The sequence below is a fragment of the Leucopleurus acutus genome (genome assembly GCF_964270905.1).
Source record: "Leucopleurus acutus genome assembly, chromosome: 11".
Taxonomy (NCBI): domain Eukaryota; kingdom Metazoa; phylum Chordata; class Mammalia; order Artiodactyla; family Delphinidae; genus Leucopleurus; species Leucopleurus acutus.
Genome location: NC_139152.1, coordinates 66,301,185 through 66,327,199, shown reverse-complemented (window position 1 = coordinate 66,327,199; position 26,015 = coordinate 66,301,185). Strand labels below are relative to the sequence as shown.

Sequence of the window (26,015 nt, the reverse complement as noted above, 5' to 3'; positions counted from 1 at the left end):
AAATTTGAATCTCAACACTGTAAATGCATTGTGGTAATTAAAAAGACCAAACTATTATAATTAAGTTGTAATTAAGATATGTAACCAAAAAAAAAGATATGTAACAAAATTCTTAAATTTCTATGAAAGACAAAATACATAGAGCAAAGCAAAGACTTTTACTGTAAAAACTAAATTAAATCTATACTAGGGATTTAGTTATGTTGTATGTAACTGAATGGTAATCAGATTTTTTTGTGATTGTTATGATAACCCCAGAGTTGACTTGTTTCTCCACAAATAGTATTAGAAAATAACATTTAAGTGATTTATTGCAGTATACATTTAAATCAATTCAAAATAAATAATCCTGTGAATGTTTAACTGAGCTGCTGCAATTTTACTTTTGGTAATTTGATCAAGGTTTTTGTGCAAGATCTAGATCTAAGAGATTTGGGGTTTGTAGGCAGTATTCTTCCTCTGTCTCTCAAAACTACACTTAATCAGCTTAGGTTAGAAAGATGACAATCAGAAAGCTTCCCAAGGAAAAAACACAACCCACTTCAAATTTCTCTTTGGAAATGGAACGTAGGTTAAAAAAATTTTTTTAAATAACTGTAATACCATTGGCATGCAATCAAAACAGATTTATTAAGAACAAAAGAGCATAACTATTTTAACTCTACTTTAAACTTACCTGTAACCTCCCCTCTTATTAACAAAAAGAACCAAGATGTCTAACCATATGGTAGAGGCAAATTAACAAAATTTGAGGTGTACACTTTGAAAATACATCAGGTCAAAATACAAGTGGAAGCATTGATAATGAACATGTGTAGCTAACATTTATCCAAGAGGAGAGAGAAATGGAGAAACTTAAGAACGTTTAAAAACTATGATTTTTTTCCACTCACTCAAATAACCTTTGATATAGGCCAAACAAGTTGTAAATCCCAGTTCAACAAAAGCAAATGAGTAAATATAATAGGGAGAACCAGGGAGAAATTGTTATAATAGAGAGGTTAGGAGTTCAGGCTCCTGAATCAGACAGTCCTTGCTTTCAGTCCTTGCTCTATCACTTATTAGCTGTGTGATTTGGAGCAAGTCTCTTATTCTAAGACTCAGTTTCCTCGTGTGTAAAATGGGAATAATACTGGTGAGCTTAAGTGAGATAATGCATATAAAGCACTTGGTGCAGTGCCTAATTCATAATTGGTACTAAACAAATGGTTATTTCCATTCATTGATTCAGCATGTATTTATTAGGCATCAGGTATATGCCAAGCATTCTGTTGCCTAATTGGAATATAATAGGAGCAAGATTCTGTTGTCATCGAATTTATAGTTTAGTTAGGAAAGAAACTTAAATAATCAATTACAAGAAAAGTGCTGTGGCAGTATGGGAGTACATGATCATTCTTGAAAAAAGTGGGGGAAGGAGGTAAGCCAGAGAAGGCTGCTTGAAGGACATGATTTTTAAATGTGGAAATGCAATAATAGACAGGGGTTGAGCAAGAAACAAGTACAAGAGTGTTCCAAGCAGAGGAAAAAGCTTATGAAAATAGCTATAATTTTTTCAGAGGTTCAGATAGACATATGCCTTTCTCATCTTCATCTCTGGCCATGCTGTAACCTCTGTCTGGAGCACACTTGAGCCTCTTTGTATTCTCCCTGCCCCATCTCACCTCACCCAGACACAGTGGTTACTAACGATCAAGGGAAGACATGGCCAGGACTTGTAATGTCGTCTTAGTGCTTTTTAAGCCACATAAAATAATATGGAATTTATCTTCAGGGTCACAGAAAATTGGAGGCTTTTAAGTACATGTACATGAGCGTGTGTGGGTGTGGGTATCAGACAGTGTTGTTTCCTGGAGGGTTGTAGTCCCCATTGCATTTTACTAGGGCAGCATCAAGTTACCTTGGAGAAAGGAGAAATGGATCTTTCTGGGCTGCCGAGAAAAGAGGGCCATACATGGAATAGTCCAGAAGCATCAAGTAATAGCATTAATTTAAGTTTCAGATAGTTTCATGGTCAATGTACAAACAGTATCTGCCATGATACTAGACTTTTTTTTTTTTTTTTTGCGGTATGTGGGCCTCTGACTGTTGTGGCCTCTCCCGTTGTGGAGCACAGGCTCCGGACGCGCAGGCTCAGCAGCCATGGCTCACGGACCCAGCCACTCCGCGGCATGTGGGATCTTCCCGGACCGGGGCACGAACCTGTGTCCCCTGCATCGGCAGGCGGACTCTCAACCACTGCACCACCAGGGAAGCCCTAGACTTTTTTTTTGTTTTTACAATCACAGACAATTTATTATTCAAAAAAAAAAAAACTGACACATAAGGACTCAAAGAAATTAACAGAAGATATTTTACAAGGGACCTTGAAATACTAGACTATTTGATATATAAATCACAAAGGAAAACTGTACCCAGCAGGATATAAATGTTTAAATGTGCAGAATATATAGTTCAAAATACTTAGTAATGGCAGTGATGACAACAGAAGCATGACGGTACACTGAGAAAACTCACAGAAGACTTTATGCCAAATTATGACCCAAGAAATGGACCATTCAGGTCAGAGACAGAAGAGAAACTGGGGAATAATTTGATTTGCCTAGTGTACTCCAGATAAACTCCAAATTCTTCAACCTAACTTACAATGCCCTCCATGAACTGTCCTCTCTTTCCCTCCCCTTCCTCATCTCTTACCAGATCTCTAAGTTGCTTTATGACTGGTTCTCACTCTCCTCTGCTAATACACATTGTTTTATTTTGCTAGACCATTCTTTTCTTTTTTCCTAAGATAATTCCTCCTCAGCCTGAAGGTCCCTCCTTGTACATTGCCTCTTCCAGGAAGACTTTTCTAAGTATAGTAGGTGCCTCTGTTTCCACTGTCTTAGCACTTATCACAATCCACTCTCTGCCACAGTAAACTCTAACTTCTGAGGGTAAGGATCAGGCTTATCTTGGTATCCTTGATATCTAGCATGGTAATGTTACATGGTAGATATTTAATAGGTGTCTTCTGGAGACTGTATCTGATTGACCAATTGACTTAAAGAGTGAGTGAATGAATAAGGGAATAAAAGACACACACACAGTCCCTCCCATCAGGAAGCTTGCACAAGCCTCTTAAATAGCCTCATCCACCAGAGGGCAGACAGCAGAAGCAAGAATAACTACAGTCCTGCAGCCTGTGGAATGAAAAACACATTCACAGAAAGAGAGACAAAATGAAAAGACCGAGGGCTATGTCCCAGTTGAAGGAACAAGATAAAACCCCAGAAAAACAATTAAATGAAGTGGAGATAGGCAAACTCCCAGAAAAAGAATTCAGAATAATGATAGTGAAGATGATCCAGGACCTTGGAAAAATAATGGAGGCAAAGATCGAGAAGATGCAAGAAATGTTTAACAAAGACCTATAAGAAGTAAAAAAGAAACACCTAGAAGAATTAGGGAACAAACAAACAGAGATGAACAATACAATAACTGAAATGAAAAATACACTACAAGGAATCTATAGAAGAATAACTGAAACAGAAAACGGATAAGTGACCTGGAAGACAGAATGATGGAATTCACTGCCACGGAAAGAATAAAGAAAAAAGAATGAAAAGAAATGAAGACAGCCTAAGAGAATTCTGGGACAACATTAAACGCACCAACATTCACATTATAGGGGTCCCAGCAGAGGAGAGAGAGAAAGGACCCGAGAAAATATTTGAAGAGGTTATAGTCGAAAACTTCCCTAACATGGGAAAGGAAATAGCCACCCAAGTCCAGGAAGTGCAGAGAGTGCCAGGCACGATAAACCCAAGGAGAAACATGCTGAGACACATAGGAATCAAATTGACAAAAATTAAAGACAAAGAAAAATTATTAAAAGGAACAAGGGAAAAACGACAAATAACATACAAGGGAACTCCCATAAAGTTAACAGCTGATTTCTCAGCAAAACTTCTACCAGAAGGGAGTGGCATGATGTATTTAAAGTGATGAAAGGGAAGAACCTACAACCAAGATTACTCTACCCAGCAAGGATCTCATTCAGATTCGATGGAGAAATCATCGAATTTACAGACAAGCAAAAGCTAAGAGAATTCAGCACCACCAACCAGCTCTATAGCAAATGCTAAAGGAACTTCTCTAAGTGGGCAACACAAGAGAAGAAAAAGACCTATAAAAACAAACCCAAAACAATTAAGAAAATGGTAATAGGAACATACATATCAATAACTACCTTAAACATAAATGGATTAAATGCTCCAACCAAAAGACATAGACTGGCTGAATGCTGAGTGGATACAAAAACAGGACCCATATATATGCTGTCTACAAGAGACCCACTTCAGACCTAGGGACACATACAGACTGAAAGTGAGGGGATGGAAAAAGTTATTCCATGCAAATGGAAATCAAAAGAAAGGTGGAGTAGCAATTCTTATATCAGACAAAATAGACTTTAAAATAAAGAGTGTTACGAGAGACAAAGAAGGACACTACATAATGATCAAGGGATCAATCCAAGAAGAAGATATAACAATTGTAAATATTCATGCACCACACATAGGAGCACCTCAATACATAAGGCAAATGCTAACAGCCATAAAGGGTAAATTGAAAGTAACAAAATCATAGTAGGGGACTTTAACACCCCTCTTTCACCAATGGACAGATCATCCAAAATGAAAATAAATAAATAAACACTAACTTTAAATGATACAATAAACAAGATGGACTTGATTGATATTTATAGGACATTCCATCCCAAAACAGCAGATTACACTTTCTTCTCAAGTGCTTATGGAACATTCTCCAGGATAGATCATATCTTGGGTCACAAATCAAGCCTTGGTGAATTTAAGAAAATTGAAATTGTATCAAGTATCTTTTCCAACCACAATGCTGTGAGACTATATCAATTACAGGAAAAACCTGTAGAAAATACAAACACAAGGAGGCTACTAAATACACTACTAAATAACCAAGAGATCACTGAAGAAATCAAAGAGGAAATCAGAAAATACCTAGAAAAAAATGAAAACACGACGACGCAAAACCTATGGGATGCAGCAAAAGCAGTTCTAAGAGGGAAATTTATAGCAATACAATCCTACGTCAAGAAACAAAAAACATCGCAAATAAACAACCTAACCTTACACCTAAAGCAATTAGAGAAAGAAGAACAAAAAAACCCCAAAGTTAGCAGAAGGAAAGAAATCATAAAGAACAGATCAGAAATAAAAAGAAATGAAGAAAATGATGGCAAAGATCAATAAAACTAAAAGCTGGTTCTCTGAGAAGATAGTTAAAATTGATAAACCATTAGCTAGACTCATCAAGAAAAACAGGGTGAAGATTCAGATCAATAGAATTAGAAATGAAAAAGGAGAAGTAATAACTGACACTGCAGAAATACAAAAGATCATGAGAGATTACTACAAGCAACTATATGTCAATAAAATGAACAACCTGGAAGAAATGGACAAATTTTTAGAAAAGCACCACGTTCTGAGACTGAACTAGGAAGAAATAGAAAATATAAACAGACCACACACAAGCACTGAAATTGAGAGAGAGATTAAAAATCTTCCAACAAACAAAAGCCCAGGACCAGAAGACTTCACAGGCAAATTCTATCAAACATTTAGAGAAGAGCTAACACCTATCCTTCTCAAACTCTTCCAAAGTATAGCAGCGGGAGGAAGACTCCCAAACTCATTCTATGATGCCACCATCACCCTGATACCAAAACCAGAATAAGATGCCACAAAAAAAGAAAACTACAGATCAATATCACTGATGAACATAGATGCAAAAATCCTCAACAAAATACTAACAAACAGAATCCAACAGCACATTAAAAGGATCATACACCATGATCTAGTGGGGTTTATCCCAGGAATGCAAGGATTCTTCAATATACGCAAATCAGTCAATGGGATAAACGATACTCACAGACTGCAGGAGAAAAAGCATATGATCATCTCAGTAGATGCAGAAAAACTTTTGACAAAGTTCAACACCCAGTTAGGATAAAAACCATCCAAAAAGTAGGCATAGAGGGAAGCTAACCTCAACATACTAAAGGCCATATATGACAAACCCATAGCAAACATCATTCTCAATGGTGAAAAACTGAAATCATTTCCTCTAAGATCAGGAAGACAAGGTTTCCCACTCTCACCACTATTATTCAACGTAGTTTTTCAAGTTTTAGTCACAGCAATCAGAGAAGAAAAAGAAATAAAAGGAATCCAAACCGGAAAAGAAGAAGTAAAATTGTCACTTTTTGCAGATGACACGATACTATACATAGAGAATCCTAAAGATGCTACCAGAAAACTCCTAGAGCTAATCAATGAAATTGGTAAAGTAGCAGGATTCAAAATTAATGCACAGAAATCTCTTGCATTCCAATACACAAATGATGAAAAATCTGAAAGAGAAATTAAGGAAACACACCCACTTACCATGGCAACAAAAAGAGTAAATTAGCTAGGAATAAACCTACGGAAGGAGGCAAAAGACCTGTAGAACACTATAAGACACTGATGAAAGAAATTAAACACTATAAGACACTGATGAAAGAAATTAAAAGTGATACAAACAGATGTTTGTATCATGTTCTTGGATTGGAAGAATCAACATTATGAAAATGACTATACTACCCACAGCAATCTATAGATTCAATACAATCCCTATCAAACTACCAATGGCATTTTTCACAGAACTAGAGCAAAAAATTTCACAATTTGTACAGAAACACAAAAGACTCCGAATAGCCAAAGCAATCCTGAGAAAGAAAAACAGCTGGAGGAATCAGGCTCCCTGACTTCAGACTATGCTACAAAGCTACAGTAATCAAGACAGTATTGTGGCACAAAAACAGAAATATAGATCAGTGGAACAGAATACAAAGCCCAGAGGTAAACCCACATACATATGGTCACCTTATCTTTGATAAAGGAGGCAAGAATATACAATGGAGAAAAGACTGCCTCTTCAATAAATGGTGCTGGGAAAACTAGACAGCTACATGTAAAAGAATGAAATTAGAACACTCCCTAACACCATACACAAAAATCAACTCAAAATAGATTAAAGACCTAAATGTAAGGCCAGACACTATAAAACTCTTAGAGGAAGGCATAGGCAGAACACTCCATGACATAAATCACAGCAGGATCCTTTTTGAACCACTACCTAGAGAAATGGAAATAAAAACAAAAATAAACAAATGGGACCTAATGAAACTTAAAAGCTTTTGCACAGCAGAGGAAACCATAAACAAGACAAAAAGACAACCCTCAGAATAAGAGAAAATATTTGCAAATGAAGCATATGACAAAGGATTATTCCCCAAAATTTACAGCAGCTCATGCATCTCAATATCAAAATAACAAACAACCCAATTCAAAAATGGGCAGAAGACCTAAATAGACATGTCTCCAAAGAAGATATACAGATTGCCAACAAACACATGAAAGAATGCTCAACATCATTAATCATTAGAGAAATGCAAATCAAAACTACAATGAGGTATCACCTCACACCAGTCAGAATGGCCACCATCAAAAAATCTACAAAGAATAAATACTGGAGAGGGTGTGGAGAAAAGGGAACCCTCTTGCACTGTTGGTGGAAATGTAAATTGATATAGTCACTATGGAGAACAGTATGGAGGTTCCTTAAAAAACTAAAAATAGAACTGCCATACAACCCAGCAATCCCACTCCTGGGCATATACCCTGAGAAAACCATAATTCAAAAAGAGTCATATATCACAATGTTCATTGCGGCTCTATTTACAATAGCCAGGATGTGGAAGCAACCTAAATGTCCATCGACAGATGAATGGATAAAGATGTGGCACATACATACAATGGAATATTACTCAGACATAAAAAGAAAGGAAATTGAGTTATTTGTGGTGAGGTGGGTGGACCTAGAGTCTCTCATACAGAATGAAGTAAGTCGGAAAGAGAAAAAGAAATACTGTATGCTAACACATATATATGGAATCTAAAAAAAATTAATTAAATTAAATGATTCTGAAGAACCTATGGGCAGGACAGGAATAAAAACGCAGACATAGAGAATAAACTTGAGGACACAGGGAGGGGGAGGGGTAAGCTGGGATGAACTGAGAGAATGGCATGGACATATATGCACTACCAAATGTAAAATAGATAGCTAGTGGCAAGCAGCCACATAGTACAGGGAGATCAGCTCAGTGCTTTGTGACCACCTAGAGGGGTGGGATAGGGAGGGTGGCAAGGAGATGCAAGAGGGAGGAGATATGGGGATATATGTATATGTATAGCTGATTCACTTTGTTATACAGCAGAAACTGTCACACCATTGTAAAGCAGTTATACTCCAATAAACATGTTTAAAAAAAAAAAAAAGCTAAGAGAATTCAGCACCACCGAACCAGCTTTATAGCAAATGCTAAAAGAACTTCTCTAAGTGGGAAACACAAGTGAAGAAAATACCTACAAAAACAAACCCAAAACAATTAAGAAAATGGTAATAGGAGCATACATATTGATAATTACCTTAAATGTGAATGAATTAAATGCTCCAACCAAAAGACACAGGCTCACTGAATGGATAAAAAACAAGACCCATCTATATGCTGTCTACAAGGGACCCACTTCAGACCTAGGGACGCATACAGAGTGAAAGTGAGGGGATTGAAAAAGATATTCCATGCAAATGGAAATCAACAGAAAGCTGGACTAGTAATACTCAGATAAAATAGACATTATAATAATGTTTCAAGAGACAAGGAAGGACACTACATAATGATCAAGGGATCAATCCAAGCAGAAGATATAACAATTATAAATATATATGCACCCAGCATAGGAGCACATCAATACATAACGCAAATGCTAACATCTATAAAAGAGGAAATCTACAGTTACACAGTAATAGTGGGGAACTTTAACGATTCAATTACAACAATGGACAGGTCATCCAGACAGAAAAGTAATAAGGAAACACAAGTTTTAAATGACACAATAGACCAGATAGATTTAATTGATATTTATAGAACATTCCATCCAAAAAACAGCAGATTGCACTCTCTTCTCAAGTGCACATGGAACATCCTCCAGGATAGATCACATCTTGGGTCACAAATCAAGCCTTGGTAAATTTAAGAAAATTGAAATCATATCAAGCATCTTTTGTGACCACAGTGCTATGAGATTAGAAATCAATTACAGGGAAAAAAATGTAAAAAGTACAAATGCATGGAGGCTAAACAATACATTACTAAATAACCAAGAGATAACTGAAGAAATTAAAGAGGGAATCAAAAATTACCTAGAGACAAATGACAATGAAAACACGATGATCCAAAACCTATGGGAAGCAGAAAAAGCAGTTGTAAGAGAGAAGTTTATAGCAATACAATCCTACCTTAAGAAACAAGAAAAATCTCACATACACAATCTAACCTTACACCTAATGGAACTAGCGAAAGAAGAAGAAACAAAACCAAACTTAGTAGAAGAAAAGAAATCATAAAGATCATAGCAGAAATAAATAGAAGCAAGCAAAGTAATAGCAAAGATCAATAAAACTAAAAGCTGGTTCTTTGAGAAGATAAACAAAATTGGTAAACCTTTACCCAGACTCATCAAGAAAAAGAGGGAGAGGACTCAAATCAATAAAACTAGAAATGAAAAAGAGAATTTACAACAGACACCACAGGAATACAAAGCATCCTAAGAGACTACTGCAAGCAATTCTATGCCATTAAAATGTAGCCTGCAAGAAATGGACAAATGCTTGGAAGGTATAACCTTCCAAGACTGAACCAGGAAGAAATAGAACATATGAACAGACCAATCACAAATAATGAAATTGAAACTGTGGTTAAAAGTCTTCCAACAAACAAAAGTCCTGGTCCTGTAGATGGCTTCACAGGTGAATTTTATCAAACGTTTAGAGAAGAGCTAACACCCATCCTCAAACTCTTCCAAAAATTGCAGAGGAAGGAACACTCCCAAACTCATTCTACGAGGCCATCATCACCCTGATACCAAAACCAAAGATACTACAAAAAAAGAAAATTGCAGACCAGTATCATTGGTGAATATGATGCAGAAATCCTCAACAAAATATTAGCAAACAGAATCCAACAATACATTAAAAGGATCATGCACCATGATCAAGTTGGATTTATCTCAGGGGTGCAAGGATTCTTCAATATACACAATTCAATCAATGTGATACACCATATTAACAAACTGAAGAATAAAAACCATATGATCATCTCAATAGATGCAGAAAAAGCTTTTGACAAAATTCAACACCCATTTATGATAAAAACTCTCCAGAAAGTGGGCATAGAGGGAACCTACCTCAACATAGTAAAGACCACATATGACAAGCCCACAGCAAACATCATTCTCAATGGTGAAAAACTGAATGCATTTCCTCTAAGATCAGGAACAAGACAAGGATGTCCATCTCACCATTGTTATTCAACATAGTTTTGGAAGTCCTAGCCACGGCAATCAGAGAAGAAAAAGAAATAAAAGGAATCCAAATTGGAATAGAAGAAGTAAAACTGTCACTGTTTGCAGATGACATGATATTAGACATAGATAATCCTAAACATGCCAACAGAAAACTACTAGAGCTAATCAATGATTTTGGTAAAGTTGCAGGATATGAAATTAACGCACAGAAATCTCTTGCATTCCTATACACTAACAACAGAAGATCAGAAAGAGAAATTAAGGAAACGATCCCATTCACCATTGCAACCAGAAGAATAAAATACCTAGGAATAAACCTACCTAAGGAGGTAAAAGACCTGTACTCAGAAAACTGTAAGACACAGATGAAAGAAATCAAAGCTGACACAAACAGATGGAGAGATATATTATGTTATTGGATTGGAAGAATCAATATTGTGAAAATGACTATACTACTCAAAGCAATCTACAGATTTAATGCAATCCCTATGAAATTACCAATGGCATTTTTTTACAGAACTAGAACAAAAAATATTAAAATTTGTATGGAGACAAAAAAGACCTCGAATAACCAAAGCAATCTTGAGGGAAAAAAGCAGAGCTGGAGGAATCAGACTCCCTGACTTCAGACTATACTACAAAGCTACGGTAATTAAGACAATATGGTACTGGCACAAAAACAGAAATATAGATCAATGGAACAGGATAGAAAGCCCAGAGATAAACCCATGCACCTATCGTCAACTAATCTATGACAAAGAAGGCAAGGATATACAATGGAGAAAAGGCAGTCTCTTCAATAAGTGGTGCTGGGAAAACTGGACAGCTACATGTAAAAGAATGAAATTAGAACACTCCTTAATACCATACACAAAAATAAACTCAAAATGCATTAAAAACCTAAATGTAAAGCCAGACTCTATAAAACTCTTAGAGGAAGACATAGGAAGAACACTCTTTTACATAAATCACAGCAAGATCTTTTTTGACCCACCTCCTAGAGTAATGGAAATAACAACAAAAATATACAAATGGGACCTAATGAAACTTCAAAGATTTTGCACAGCAAAGGAAACTATAAACGAGACAAAAAGACAACCCTCAGAATGGGAGAAAATATTTGCAAATGAATCAACAGACAAAGGATTAATCTCCAAAATACATAAACAGCTCATGCAGCTCAATAACAAAAAATCAAAGAACCCAGTCAAAAAATGGGCAGAAGACCTAAATAGACATTTCTCCAAAGAAGACATACAGATGGTCAAGAGGCACATGAAAAGCTGCTCAACATCACTAATTATTAGAGAAATGCAAATCAAAACTACAATGTGGTATCACCTCACACTACGTAGAATGGGCCTCATCAGAAAATCTACAAACAACAAATGCTGGAGAGTGTGTGGAGAAAAAGGAACCCTCTTGCAGTGTTGGTGGGAATGATATAGCCACTATGGAGAACAGTATGGAGGTTCCTTAAAAAACTAAAAATAGAACTACCATATGACCCAGCAATCCCGCCACTGGGCATATACCCAGAGAAAACCATAATTCAAAAGGACACATGCACCTCAATGTTCATTGCGGCACTATTTACAGTAGCCAGGTCATGGAAGCAACCTAAATGCCCATCGAATTTAAGCCTCAGAAAAATTAATGCCTTGCTGAAGACTAAACTGATAGTATGTAGAAGAGCTTGGAATAGAATCAAATTAGATATAGTAAGATTTTGAGTTAGAGAGTAAAGTGTAAACACAAAAATATTTTTATGGAGTTGTAGAAAAAGATAGATTACTGGGTAGACTCACTTGTATTGATATTTACAGTGAAACAAATATGGTCACCTTTGATGCCTGTATAAACTTTGATGTTCCACAGTTTTATGGACATGATATAATAATTGTACTTTTTTTAAAACTTCAGAATATGTGGGTAAAAGTATTGTGGTCTAACTAGTATTTGAATCTTGGGTAAAGCATGTACTTTTCTTCTTGGGTCATGTGGTCATGATTTATTCACGATGCAAAAGCTGAGAGCTGGAAATCCAGCTCCAGATATCCTAGATCTGCTGATTAACAAATATCAGCATTTTGACCAGCAGTATTTGCACAATTTTTCTCAGAGTAAACGTATTATTAGGAGTGGAAATTTAAAAAAATCTAAATCTCAAATACCTTTAATGCACATTAATTAAAATAAATTATAAATGACACCCCCAAGCTTGAATAACTAGAATATTGAGAGAATAAGAAACTTAAAGTTCCTGATATGAGTATTTTGAAAATACAAAGCAATTGGCCAGGCTTTAACATCAAGTAAATAGTAGAATAGAAGTTTGAAGAATATTTATAAGTCAGTCACCTATCAAGACACTAAAATATAACATTAGCAAGGTTTGGGTGATGCTCCTTTCTTGTTAGATCTTACTATCATAAGATTTATATCCTATCACCCATAAATGTAGTAATTTATTTGCAAGAAGATCTATGAGATTTTAGTTTTATGATTGTTATTTTTATTATTAACCTTGAGCTTTTGATGCTTGTTTACTTGGGTGTTATGGAAAATTGTACTTAATCTTTGTGGATTTTTTTTTTAGGAAATTAGATTTTAAATCGTTCATATTTAAGCTGCTGGCAATTACTTAATTGATCTTGTTATCACTGACACAATTTCTTTACAATAGAATTAAGTCAGTATGTACACAAGATTGTTCAGAGTCTCACAGAATTAGAAATGAATGAATTAATATCACTTATGATTAAATAAAAATAGTGTATGAATATAACAGAAACATCTGTAAAAAATAATATCATTACAATATCAGCAAGAATCTGTGAACTTTGGGTTTCCCTGGTGGCGCAGTGGTTGAGAATCTGCCTGCAAATGCAGGGGACACGGGTTCAAACACTGGTCTGCGAAGATCCCACATGCCGCAGAGCAACTAGGCCCGTGAGCCACAACTACTGAGCCTGCATGTCTGGAGCCTGTGCTCCACAACAAGAGAGGCCGCGATAGTGAGAGGCCCGCGCATCGCGATGAAGAGTGGCCCCTGCTTGCCGCAACTAGAGAAAGCCCTCGCACAGAAACGAAGACCCAACACAGACAAAAATAAATAATAAATAAAATTAAAAAAAAAAAAAAAGAATCTGTGAACTTAAACCAAGTATCCTGAATTTCTATAGAGGATTACCAGACCCCAGCCAGTTGGGACTAATACCTATGTTCTCGTCTTGTTTTTGAATGATGTATAATGTCTGAGCTGGGCCCCAAACCTTGGATGAGATACTCCAGGTACTTTTTCCTACCTCTCTGCTGCCTGGCTGCAGAAAACCCTGTGGAAGACTCCAAGACCTTAGAAAATGGTGGAACTACCTGACAGGAATCTATGTCCCTGACAAATCATAAAGAACAGTCTATGTCCCTGTCACTTCCTAGGTGAGATGGAATGTGAGTGAAAAATAAACCTCTATTGTGTTAAGCCGTTGCGATTTAGGGACAGTCTGTTACAGTAGATAGCCTAACATGAATAATACAGAGGGTGTGAGGAAAACCCCAACCTTGTCTCATGCTTTCCTCTCAGCATCCTCAACCTTGCTGTATATTAAAGTATCATTAATTATGTACCCATTGGTCTAAATAAAGGTGGCTTTGATCTGGATATTGCTAGAAAATCTATCAGTTGTTTCCAGCATTCCTACAATAAGAAATATGGGTCTAAATTAGAAGTATACAGTGCTTGCCATAGGGCCAAAATATTCTCCCTTGTCCCATAACACACTGAAATGATTTTGTTAATGATTACTGATATTTTCCTCTCCCACAAGGGTCATATTTTCTGCTAAGATATTTCTATTAGACAATTTCCTATCAGTGGAGAAAGAACAATTTGGGATTCTAGGGAGTCTGATATAATGAAAAGCTATATTGGTAGTTCAAACTCATCAAATCATATAATGAAATGCTCATTCCAATTAGAGTTAATCCTCAAGTTATTTGAACTTATAAGATGAATGTATTTTCTATTAGTAAACCAAAATTGTATGCTAGCTACCAGATTGATTAATTTTTAGCAATATAAAGTTTCTCATTCTTTAAATGCACAGAAAAAGTTTGATCATGATGGCTAACAAAAGTAGTACAAGTATTTCTGAAGTAGGGTACACTATTTTCACTTGATTATATCCAGAATCCAAACATCAGAATAATAAGTCTCTGTTATTCTGAAATAACATTTTTGACTTACTGATTTTATGGATGGATGAAATGTTTCTCTTAATTAATTCAACCTAAGAGGAAGTGAGCATTTTACATTGCATTGTATCTGTCATTTTATAGGTGAGAAAACTGAGATTCAGAGAAGGAAGGTAACTTCCCCAAGGATCCACAGCTGGTAAGTGAGGGTGCTGCAATTTGAACCAGATGAGATTGGCTCTATGGCCTGAGCTCTTAATGACTAAGTCCATTAACCAGAATTTCTCAGACCTGAGATCATGCAGACTGTTGAGAATGTATCTGTGGATCCCTAAGGGTCTATATACCCTAGATTGAGAAATACTATAATTAAATATTAAACACATTTAAAATTACTACTCAGCACACATAAACTTCATTATGTAATATCTTGATCTAATAAAACCATAAACACAAATTTACATAGAAAATACAACGCAGTTGCATGATGATAAAAGAATCTATCAGATGATCTAAAACATGTGTATACATACATGCAAATCTATCTATCTGTCCATCTAGTTTTTCAGGTATTGAAGAGTATGGACTTGGTTAGGTATAAATAGAGAGTTTTAGTTTTCTTTAATTACTGCCTTTACAATACTCTTTGGAGCAGTTTCTAAACCTAGGTATGCAAAGCAATATAACACCAAGAATTTAAAAGGAATAATGGAGCAAGGTCGTGTCCTTTCCTGAGAGGGATCTAGCTGAGAATAAATCTGTAGAAGGGACTTCAAAGCAGGTTCCTCCCTTCTACTACCTTCCTCTCCCTATCTCTTCTATCCTGCTTCACAAAAGAAAGGCACACATCTCAAAAATCTCTCTGGACGTCAAACAAAGTGACTTCAAAATATTGGCTTAAGAAAACAAATCAGTGTCAATGGATAACCAAGGAAATATAAACCATCTCAGGACTTGGGTCTTTTTCCGTCTTACAGATATTTCTGTTAAAAGTGAAAAACTGGCATTTAAAATGGATTGGTATTGATAATTGTTATTTAAAGATCTCACCTCTTCCAGCTTTTCACATTGTCAAAGAATGTATTAATTTTCAGGGAGCTCCATAAGAGCAAAGCAAATAACACGTAGGTAAGAAATGTTAAATATCGAAAATAGATTTTTTCATGTATTTAATTATAAGTAGATCTTTTAAGCTATTCTGAAGATTCATCCTTGGGACCTGTCATTAGCTAAAAAGAAAAACTTTGAAGAGTTGAAGCAGTATAGGTTAGTGAAGTAGATCCTTTTAACGTAATTGGAATATTTTTTGAGATTACTGAGATCTTCAAGATACACTGGATAAAACCCATAGGCAAATTTTTTATGCTTTCTTTCAGATTTGGTATGTATTATTCAACAAAGTAGTTAAAACCTATTTTATCAAGTCATATTGTGAAATATTTAATTATTTAATCCTCCTCTTATTTCATCTTATGAAATGACTATTTTCTACCTTTTATTAATAAAAAGTAAAAGTAAATCTAGCCAGACTGGTTAGTTTTGACAATAGATAAGTTTCTCTTTATTTAGATACAAGAAAAATGTGATCACAATAGCTAGTAAAATAATAGAGTTCTTTCTGATTTTGTACAATGTTTTAATTTAACTATTTGAATGACCAAGCATCAGAGTTTAATACATGTATGTACACACATTTAACAAGGAAATATTTCCAGGTAAATAAATGATTTATGATCTGAGCTACGTATTACATTGCATTGTTAAAAAATACGTAATGAGAAATAACACATTGATTTATAATTTTGTTTTATAGCTTATAAAATTGTATGAACTAATCTTGTCTTAAGAGGATGCTATCTTAATCTCATTAAGAATTCATTTCTAAGAAATTATTATATACTTGTAATAAAATTTTACTTTTAGTTATTGTATTTTGATGAACTGCAGATCATATTGAAACAACTGGGTCCAGAAAAAATACATACTAAATGTACAATTATAGGAAATTTTTAATAAATCACATTTAATTTATATCCATAAACTAGTTCTCTTACCTCTGAACAGACAGACATAAATCAACAAGTATGCTGCATAAGAAAACGTTCACCTGGGGAGTGAGATACCAGTGTTGACTTCTAATTTGTGGTGGTGGCACTCCTTGAGGTCTTCTCTCTTGGATTTGGTAAGCACCATTTCTTCACTCTTCAGGCAAGGAAGTAAAAATCCGTAGTTTCCTCCTTGGGTAAATAATTCACAACTTGAATAAATTTTGGTTCTCCCTGTTTCCTGGGGTTCTGCTTAAATGGACTTGAGGTTGGGATAGGGACTAGGGCAATAATCGGGAATGGGAACCAGCCATCAGGGAGATAATAGCCTCAATTATTTTCAACATTCTTTTAAATGCAGAGAATTGATGCTGCTTTTTTCTCAGCCTTGGGTTTTTAGCTGTTGAACCTAAGACAATAAGAACATTGCTACTCAGCTCACATACACAGAATGAAGCATAAATTTTTAAAATTATACAGTGAAATGATTGTAAAAACCACAGGATACATCCTCAGATCCAGGGGGGCTGCAGACCCCAACTTCAGGTTCTATAATCAGTACGCTTTCCACCTTTTAGACAGGTGCCATCTAAATCCAAGGCAGCTTGTGAACTGGAGATTACATCAGTCTCCACAGAATGTCTATACTACTGTTCATCGAACAAATTTCACTGAGATGTATTTTAAAAAGTCAAAACAGATTTGACCATTTCTAAGTAATCTGCCGTTTTATTTAGAAATTTCAGGAAAAATCATGATGAAAATTAAGATTATTATAATAAGCATTGTAGGTTAAAATTCAGAACAACTTTTAGTACTTTAGTATCAATCAAATCTTTAAAACTTTATTAAAGAATAAATGTACCAAAACTAGAAGAGAAGAAAAAGCACATATATAGAAATATAATTCTCCAAATTAAATTATATTTTTATAGGGAATTCAACAATCTAGATGAGAAGAGTATTTTCAGTATACAAATATTTTCTAAAAATAATTATCTAACAACATTGCTTTTTTTTGCTTGTTTTTGGTCACCATTCTCTAATTTATCACTGGCGTAATCAAGTTAATATCTCTAGGGTCTGGGAATAGACTTCAACTATATGAAAACAAATGAGTTTTAGAGATACATCAAAGTCCTCTATAATGTAGATATAATAGAGACAAAGTATCAATATATTCAGCCTAGGAGATATTAGTAAGAATAAAAACACAGAGAATAGTTTGGCAATATATAAAGAAACCCAGAGAGTTCCCAAGGAATGCTCACTAATCTTGCAGTTTTCAACTTATACTACATTATCCTCTCAGAGTACCATTACGCAGAATTGATTCTGGCCTCACATGTGGAAAGAAGCAAATTCTAAAGTTGATGTGTGACTTTTCCTCTATATCTAAACCAATAACTAAAGATAAAAACCATTCAAGGCAAGGCATATATTTGTTATGTAATAGTATTGCCCAAGAACACAATATATTATTTCCACGTGTCATTTTCTCATTGATAATAACATCTGATTTATTCAGTGGTCAATCTTTTGGTAAATTCAACATCTGTAACAAATCTGAGAACCTGACAGTAAATGGAAAAAGTTCTGACCCACTGAAATACCTAGTATTTTAAGATTCATGCATCTTGTGTACTGGCTAGACCCTTGATTCAACATTAGATATAATGAATACACATTTTTAATACTTGGGTGTCTTACTTCTCTGTCCACATCAAATTAAGAAGAGAACTGGAAGCTTCATTTGAGAATTTGTGCATCCATTCCACAAATATTTTTTTAAACTTCTCATGTGCTCAGCATTACACTGACAAACTAAACTCTTATTTAATAACTAAATAACAGTAAGAAAGGAAATAGAGAAGCAACCCATACTAAAGCCAAGCATAAAACTGATGATTGTAAAAATGACTCTAAATTGTTAAAAAGAAGAGCTTGATACTTTCTGTTTATGTAAGCAAGCAGGTAAGTGTGTTTATTTTAGTAAAAAATTTATTTTATTTTCATGTTAGTAGGATTATAACTTGAAATACATATTATTAAAAAGGTTATTCTTGGTACTTAAAGAAACAATTTGCTATCTGAAATTCATTTATTGAAGCAATGTAATTCATAACAGCAGCAGGTGTATGCCAATAATAACAGGCAGTGTCTCACTGTTTCTTTAGAAACTTTTAGAATTTTTTCTTATAAAAATAGTCACCTCTAAAGGCTGGTACAGCAATTTAATAAGCTTGAGATTAATTTTGGTTACATTGTGTCTCAGAAAATAGACATTGTGAAACGAGGCACAGCCAGGTTCCCGGAGAAACCACAGTGGTTATTTTCAATTGGCTATTTCTATTAGATACAGGAATAGCACTGAGAAGCTTTGAAAATTTAATAGTTTCTGGCCTTCCTAGAGGACTATATCAGTAGATTGAAATGAAATGTTATGCTGGATTTCAAAATAGAATATTGTGAATTATGTACACAAAATAATATTAGTGGTCATTCAGAAAAACAATCAAGCATTGCACATGTTAAACCAGCCATGTAGACAGGCATGGGTTCATAAGTTCAGGGACTTCATAAAATACTGCTGTGGACAAGTAAACATTTAAATCAAAATTGAAAATACAATCCTCAGGTCTATCGTGTCGTGTATTTTTCAGTCTGAGCTACATACGCGTTATCGCATTTTGTGATCATGTAGAAGCACAGGTTCCCAAAATAAACACAGTCACCTCCAATCAAGTCATTAACAACCCAGTGAAATTGGATTTGGCTAAAAACCAAAATTGGCAGTGTCCTCTCTCATCTTCTATAGATGTTCTTTCTTCCCTGTATAATGCATCCATTGTTTTAACCTAACAACATACATCAGTACTAATCGTTAACACAAACAGCTATGCATGACCATCCATATATTTTGACATGTAAAACTGACAATTGTTTCTGAGCAAATGTTTCATATTTTACTTGCCACCCACTGATTTCTAGGCTTTTCCCAGAAATGGCAGTTTTGAATTAATAATCCTACATTGTTATTATGTTTCTATAACAGCATTCTGTTAACTGTTCTTAGCACTCCATTATATGTAATTAGAGTTATAAGTGCAAATGAAGTAAAAATAAAAATTCTACCAGATGTTTGATTCATCCCTTAGTAAAGCAATTGAATAAAATGAAAATCTGCCATCTGTTCTATGGATTAAAAATCCACATGTTTGTAACATGGCCTTTTGTAGCCTTTTGATAGCTATGATTTCCAGAGGAAATATATTAAGATAATTTTTTATTATACTTCTCAAAATATTTTGGATTCTCTGAAGTTTTATGAATTTATGATTCTTGATCTATATCAGTTTTTCTTTCCATTCCTTAATTTGTATTATAAATCATATAGGTGTTTTAAATCATGAAAATAGCTTTTAGCTTATTTTCTTGAATGCTAAAAAGAAATTAAAGAAAAATCTGTTTTTCTGGGCACTATCAATGAAATCTCAAAAGAATGAGTTTTTAGATCTATTACTATTGGGGAAAATAGAGCTTTTTTTAGTAGTGATATTGTATAAAATCACCAGATGGCATCTCCTAGTCCCTGTAGAAGATTTCTGTTCTCTTGCTAAACAAAATATTCAAAAGAACAACAAAAAAAATTACGCTATACCAAAAAGGAGGCGTTTCCAAGTACTAACTGCTTATTTTTGTATTGTACTTCTCTCACTTGTTAGTCTCTTGCTTCCATTTTTACTGATTTCTAAAAATATTTATTGCCTATGTAAACTGTAAGGTTTACAGACAAGGAAAAGTCTAGAATCAACCACTAAAATTCTGTTCTTGAAATCTCTCTCCAAGGACATTAAATCCAGGGTGAATATCAATTATCTTTTTAAAGCTCACAGTACAATAATGGTACTTCTGATTCAAAGCTGAGCTTTGCTACAAGAGGCAGAGCCCAAAAGGTAAAATTAAATGTGCAGTGTCTAAACTGAACTCGCTGATCATTCTTCTTTTCCTCTGAGAATCTCAAGCTGTGGTTTACAAACAGCTTTCTTGTGGGTTGTGCTGTGAAATAGCAAATGGAATTTTAACTTATCTGTTACTTCAGGGCTTTGTTTACTTTCCTAAATGGAGAGCAGCAGGATATAAAGAAAGAATTCTGGAAAACTATACCATCTAGAACTGTTTCCCAACCACTCTTCTGAAGAAAAATACTGTTGTGGTCCAATATATTGTAGACGTAACTGATTAAACAGAAATAAGTGTTTTTGTTTATCTGCTTGTTTGAGATGGCTCAGGACTTCTCCTATTCTAATGTGTCTGGTGAATCTCTCAAAAGGAAACATGGATTAAAGTAGTATAAACAGTTATTTCACCCTAGCATATGTATTTTGTTGATTTCTTATCAAGATTTTTATTCAAACGAATATGCTTTGGGGAAAGTTGACCAGGAGGAAGGTAATATTAATCATCAGCTTTAAGGGATCAGTTATAAAAATTTCAACAATATCATTAATGATGCAATTTTTTGTTTGCTTATCCATTAATGGATGAGCAAATTTGGAATTTTTTTGATTCCAACTTCTATTGGAGTAAAAGTTTTCTCCGCTCTCTGAAAGTTGAGTGTTCCTGTGAAAATTCTGGGAAGCAGAAATGGAGTAAAGTGAAGAAGCAATTACCTGATGGCACATCTTGCTAAGGACACGCAAAAATAAATTGAGATAAAGCACAGATGCTCACAGACAGTGTAAAGCTTTCGTGGCCTGATGCTAAGGTGCTGAGTGTAGTTCCCGGGAAAAGAGCTTGGAGGTGCCCTCTCGCTGCTGGGGGGTGAGCACTGCCTCTGTAAACGGCTCCCTGCAAAACAAATACTGAGTACTATTGTCCCGTTTTTCCTGAAAGGAAAAATCCTCCTAAGATTTCTTACAGTTAGCAAAAATAGGTACTAATGAGGGTCTTTTGTAAAAGTGAAGTGATATAAAGCAAACTTTCGAAAAGAGGGGGATACCTGTATATTGTATTCCATTTTAGGTGTGATGTATGTCATCATGTGTTTTCTCAAAGAGAAACTTGTATACATTAGAAAAGACCTGAGTAATTGACTGAAATTTTCGCTTTTTGTATAAGATGTGTTGATGCAAACTGACAGGGCACAATTGTTTAAGAGATTTTTTAAAAATTTCCTGTTGAATCATACAGAATGTTGAAATATGAAGACATCAATGGGACTATCTTAACAACTTTACCTCCCTCATTTTAAGGAAATACCAGCTCAGGGAGGTAAAATAATATGTTCAAGTTTGAGTATTTTTTTAAAGCAAAAAATTAAGAGAAAACCATAGTAACCAAACAGAATACCTATGGCATAAATGAGACAAGTTTATTTCTCTTACATATCCAGGGAGCCCAAAGGTTTCTATCCCAGGCTCCTGTCTTGCTACTATGCTATAAAGGACTTCCATTCCCAAGGCCACGTCAAGGTCCCTGATAGCTGTTGGAGTCTCAGCATATAGGTACTCATTTTAACCAGCAAGAAGAGAGGGATTAAAAGGACCCTCTTTAAAAGCATTTTCTGGAAGTTGCACACCCTATTTTCCTTATAGCCGTTAGCTAATATTTAGACATATGATCAGACCTAAAGGCAAGGAAGCTCTGTGCCCAGCTAAAACTTGAGAAGAAAGTGAGGATAGTGATTAGGAGATAATTAGAAGCCTCTGAACTCAGGTAGCTAGTGAAGGAAGAACTTGTGAGTTAATTCAGCTCTTTAGAATTCCTGTCTGTTCTTTCTTTCTCACATTTCCACTTATTATGTGAATATACCCAAGGTTCTTTATTGTTACATTTTTTTTTTTTTTTTTTTTTTTTGGTACACGGGCCTCTCACTGTTGTGGCCTCTCCCATTGCGGAGCACAGGGTCCGGACGCGCAGACTCAGAGGCCATGACTCATGGGCCCAGCTCCGCAGCATATGGGATCTTCCTGGACCGGGGCACGAACCCGTGTCCCCTGCATCGGCAGGCGGACTCTCAACCACTGCGCCACCAGGGAAGCCCTATTGTTACATTCTTCAAAGTGTACTTCAAGTCTCCCCTACCTCACAAAATTTTTTCTAACAACCACATCTCAAAATAATGAATTAACTCTCTAATTTTGATGTTCAGTCTATACCACGAAGTCTGGGCTGTATTGTATTGTGGACACTTCGGTTTCTATGCAGCGTTTTTCCAACTGCATTACAAGTTTCAAGAAGCCAGGGAGTATAACTTTATTACAGTTTGTGGCTGGCCCTATTTTTTGATTTGCTGGATCCAGTGGCCTTTGAGTCCTCATCCTAATTTACTGGGTGTAACCTAGTCCTACCCCTTAGCTTCTGTGGTATCTCTCACCAGCTCTTCTTAGTTTTAGAATACCGTGTACCCACAGTCTACAGGAAAAGAGATCTTGAACTCTGGTCCCTCTCAGTGTTCATTTGTAGGATATTTTAGTACTGTCGAGGTTTGCAGACTGTTGGCCTACAGGTCTAGTTTGTAGACATATTTTGTTTGGCTCATATAAGGTCATTCAAAGAATGATTTAGTTGCCAACATTTAAACATCGGAGATGTCACATTAAAAAAAGAAAATTAAATTTCTGGCTGCTCTTAAAAAATGGAAAGGTCTGGCATCATCAGGTCAACATTCCCACATGCTTAGTAGTGTCATCCCTTGTGGAAGAGACTGTGCTTTGTGTTCACTAAATTTCATTTCTTTCCCTGTGCACACAACTAAATTACATTTCTCAATAAATTAGGTGTGGCTGTTTGATTGAGTTCAATCAATCAAATGTAGATTTATAAGTTCAAGGAATGGCTGTTGAAAAAATTACCCATATGATGCTCAGTGCTCACTTTCTCACCCTGTATGTCACACTGATGGATTTTTACTTCCATAGTTCCTAATATCAAAAATAGATACATGAAATTTTATGTTTCTTTGTATGAACTCTCTCAAAATAGGCCCAATAACTATACAATATAGCCATCTTTAAATTTCATGAGAATTTTTACAGAATCCCAGTTAATGTTAATGTCATCAAAATATAAAATATATTTAAGTGATTTTCTTAAAATAATTCCTTTACCTGAAAACATCAAGTATTTCCACATTTCTGTCCTTCTCTGTACTTTTTCAATCTATATGACCTAACTGGAAATTAAAATGTGAAAGATACAGTTGAAGTCACCTGGCTTCTTTTTCTCCAATCTTATTCACATCATTCTCTTTCCAGAAATAACTATTAGCCTAAATTTGGAATTTATCATTCCCATGCACATTTAAAATTATTATTATATAAGTAACAACAAGTTATCTATTATTGATTATATATTATTATTGAGTTATATATTATTATATAAGCAAGTATCAATAAGTTATATATTATGATTTGCCTGCTGTAAAAACATGTCCATGCACAACACAGAATGCAATTTTCTTTTTCTTATTCAATGTTATGTTTTGTTTTAGAAAAAGAAAATGCATTTTTGTTAAACATTTTACTTATTTCTTCCCTTTAAGCATTTAAACAGTTAATTAATTTGTGGAACAGCTAATCCATTCACATGGATTCCAAAATCAGTAAACCTAAAACACTATAGAGTTGAAAATCTCCCTCCCACCTCTGTACTTACAGCCACTCAGTTTCTACCCACCTCAGTCCCCCAAAATAGGTACCCATGGTTACTAGTTTTTTCTGTATCTTTGCAGACAAGTTTTATAGGCGTAAATAAATGTTAGCATGCTATGCGTTATTTTGTACATTGCTTTTTCACTTAATAACATATTGATTATCTTTTCATATCAGTGCATAAAGAGCACTCTTATCCTTTTTTTGTGTAGCATCATGTTTTATTTCATGAATGAACCTCTACTTATTTAACTACTATTCTATTGATGTACATTTTGATTGTCTCTACTTTTTTAGCAATTACAAATAATGCCACAATATATAACACATACATAATTTTGCATGTATGAGTTATATCAGTTATTTATTCTAGCATAATAAATTAGCAGCTTAAATTGATAAATATTTATTATCTCATATTTTCTGTGGGCCCAGAACACAAGCAGAGTTTATCTAGATTCTTCTGCCTCAGTCAGTCTCACAAGGCTGTTATCGGGATTTGCCAGGTCTGTGTCTTCATCTGAAGGCTTGACTGGGGAAGGATCTGCTTTCAAGCTCACTCACTTGGCTGTTGTCAAGATTCAGTTCCTTGGAGATTTTTAGACGGAGGGCCTCAGTTCCTCATGGACTGTTGTCTGGAGCCCTTCCTTATATCCTTGCCAGATGGACCTCTCCATAGGGCAGCAAACAACATGGCAGCTTGCTTCCTCCAGAACAAGGGCTCTATGAGAGAGTGCAATGTAAATAAAGAGCCACAAAGAATAAGAAATAAATTAATAGATGCACATGCACTTGTGTGTTTGTATATGTGGAGGAAGAGGCTGCTAGGGGAGAGGGAAGTAGAAGAAAGCAGTGGAGCCACAGATGGGCATGAGAAGAGAGCACTCAAATAGCCAATAGATGTTTGCTGGAAAGCACTGCAAGACAATAACAACCAGAACTGACACTGGGGGGAGTTTTGGCATGCTTCAAATGTAGATAAACACAAGAGCTTGCAGTAAGGAAGCCTGAAGGAGTGGGGACAACCGAGCTCTCAGAAGGCTTGAAATTGACCTGCCAAGGCCAACTTCCAGGGCAGGGCCCAGGGAAGAACTCAAATTTAGCGTAACATAGATAACAGAGTGTAAGGAAAAGATAATAGTTGTGGAGAGAGTAGAGCCGGGAATGTCAGGAAGCAAGTTACTACTGGAAACAACAGAAGGGGGAGCTCTGTGAAATAAAAGAACCAATCAGAATCAAAGCTTCCTTTAAAAATTCAGGAAAACTAATTTCACACTAAAATGAGTAAGAGAAAACAAATGTGTGAATCCCATAAGTAGAAAGAAAAAAAGGAATAGAAGAATATCTACACAATTAAAAGACCCCAGAAAAGAAATACAATAGATAGATAGACAAATAAATATTAAAACCATGCCTAATATTTCAAAGTGAGCTAAAAGATATCAAGAAAAATACATAAGAAATAAACTAATAAAAATACAACATAAAATCAAAATTAGAAAAACTCAGCAATGACCTGACAGAACTCAAAAAAAATCATATTTGACTTTTTAAATGCTCTTGTAAATATTCTGTACCTTTAACTTGGAACACATGTGCTAGAGTTTCACTGAGGCATATGCCTAGTTGTG

The 26,015-nt window shown here is 35.2% G+C and overlaps 1 long non-coding RNA gene across 1 annotated transcript in view; it reads left to right on the top strand.

Moving 5' to 3' along the window:
* LOC309968683 overlaps positions 1-24,023 on the top strand; it is a 33,575-nt gene extending 9,552 nt beyond the window's left edge. Inside the window, exons 4-5 of the long non-coding RNA XR_014326589.1 lie at positions 14,829-14,883; positions 16,749-24,023. This is a non-coding gene — a long non-coding RNA (uncharacterized lncRNA). The remainder of the gene's footprint in view (positions 1-14,828; positions 14,884-16,748) is intronic.
* The last annotated feature ends 1,992 nt before the right edge of the window (positions 24,024-26,015 follow it).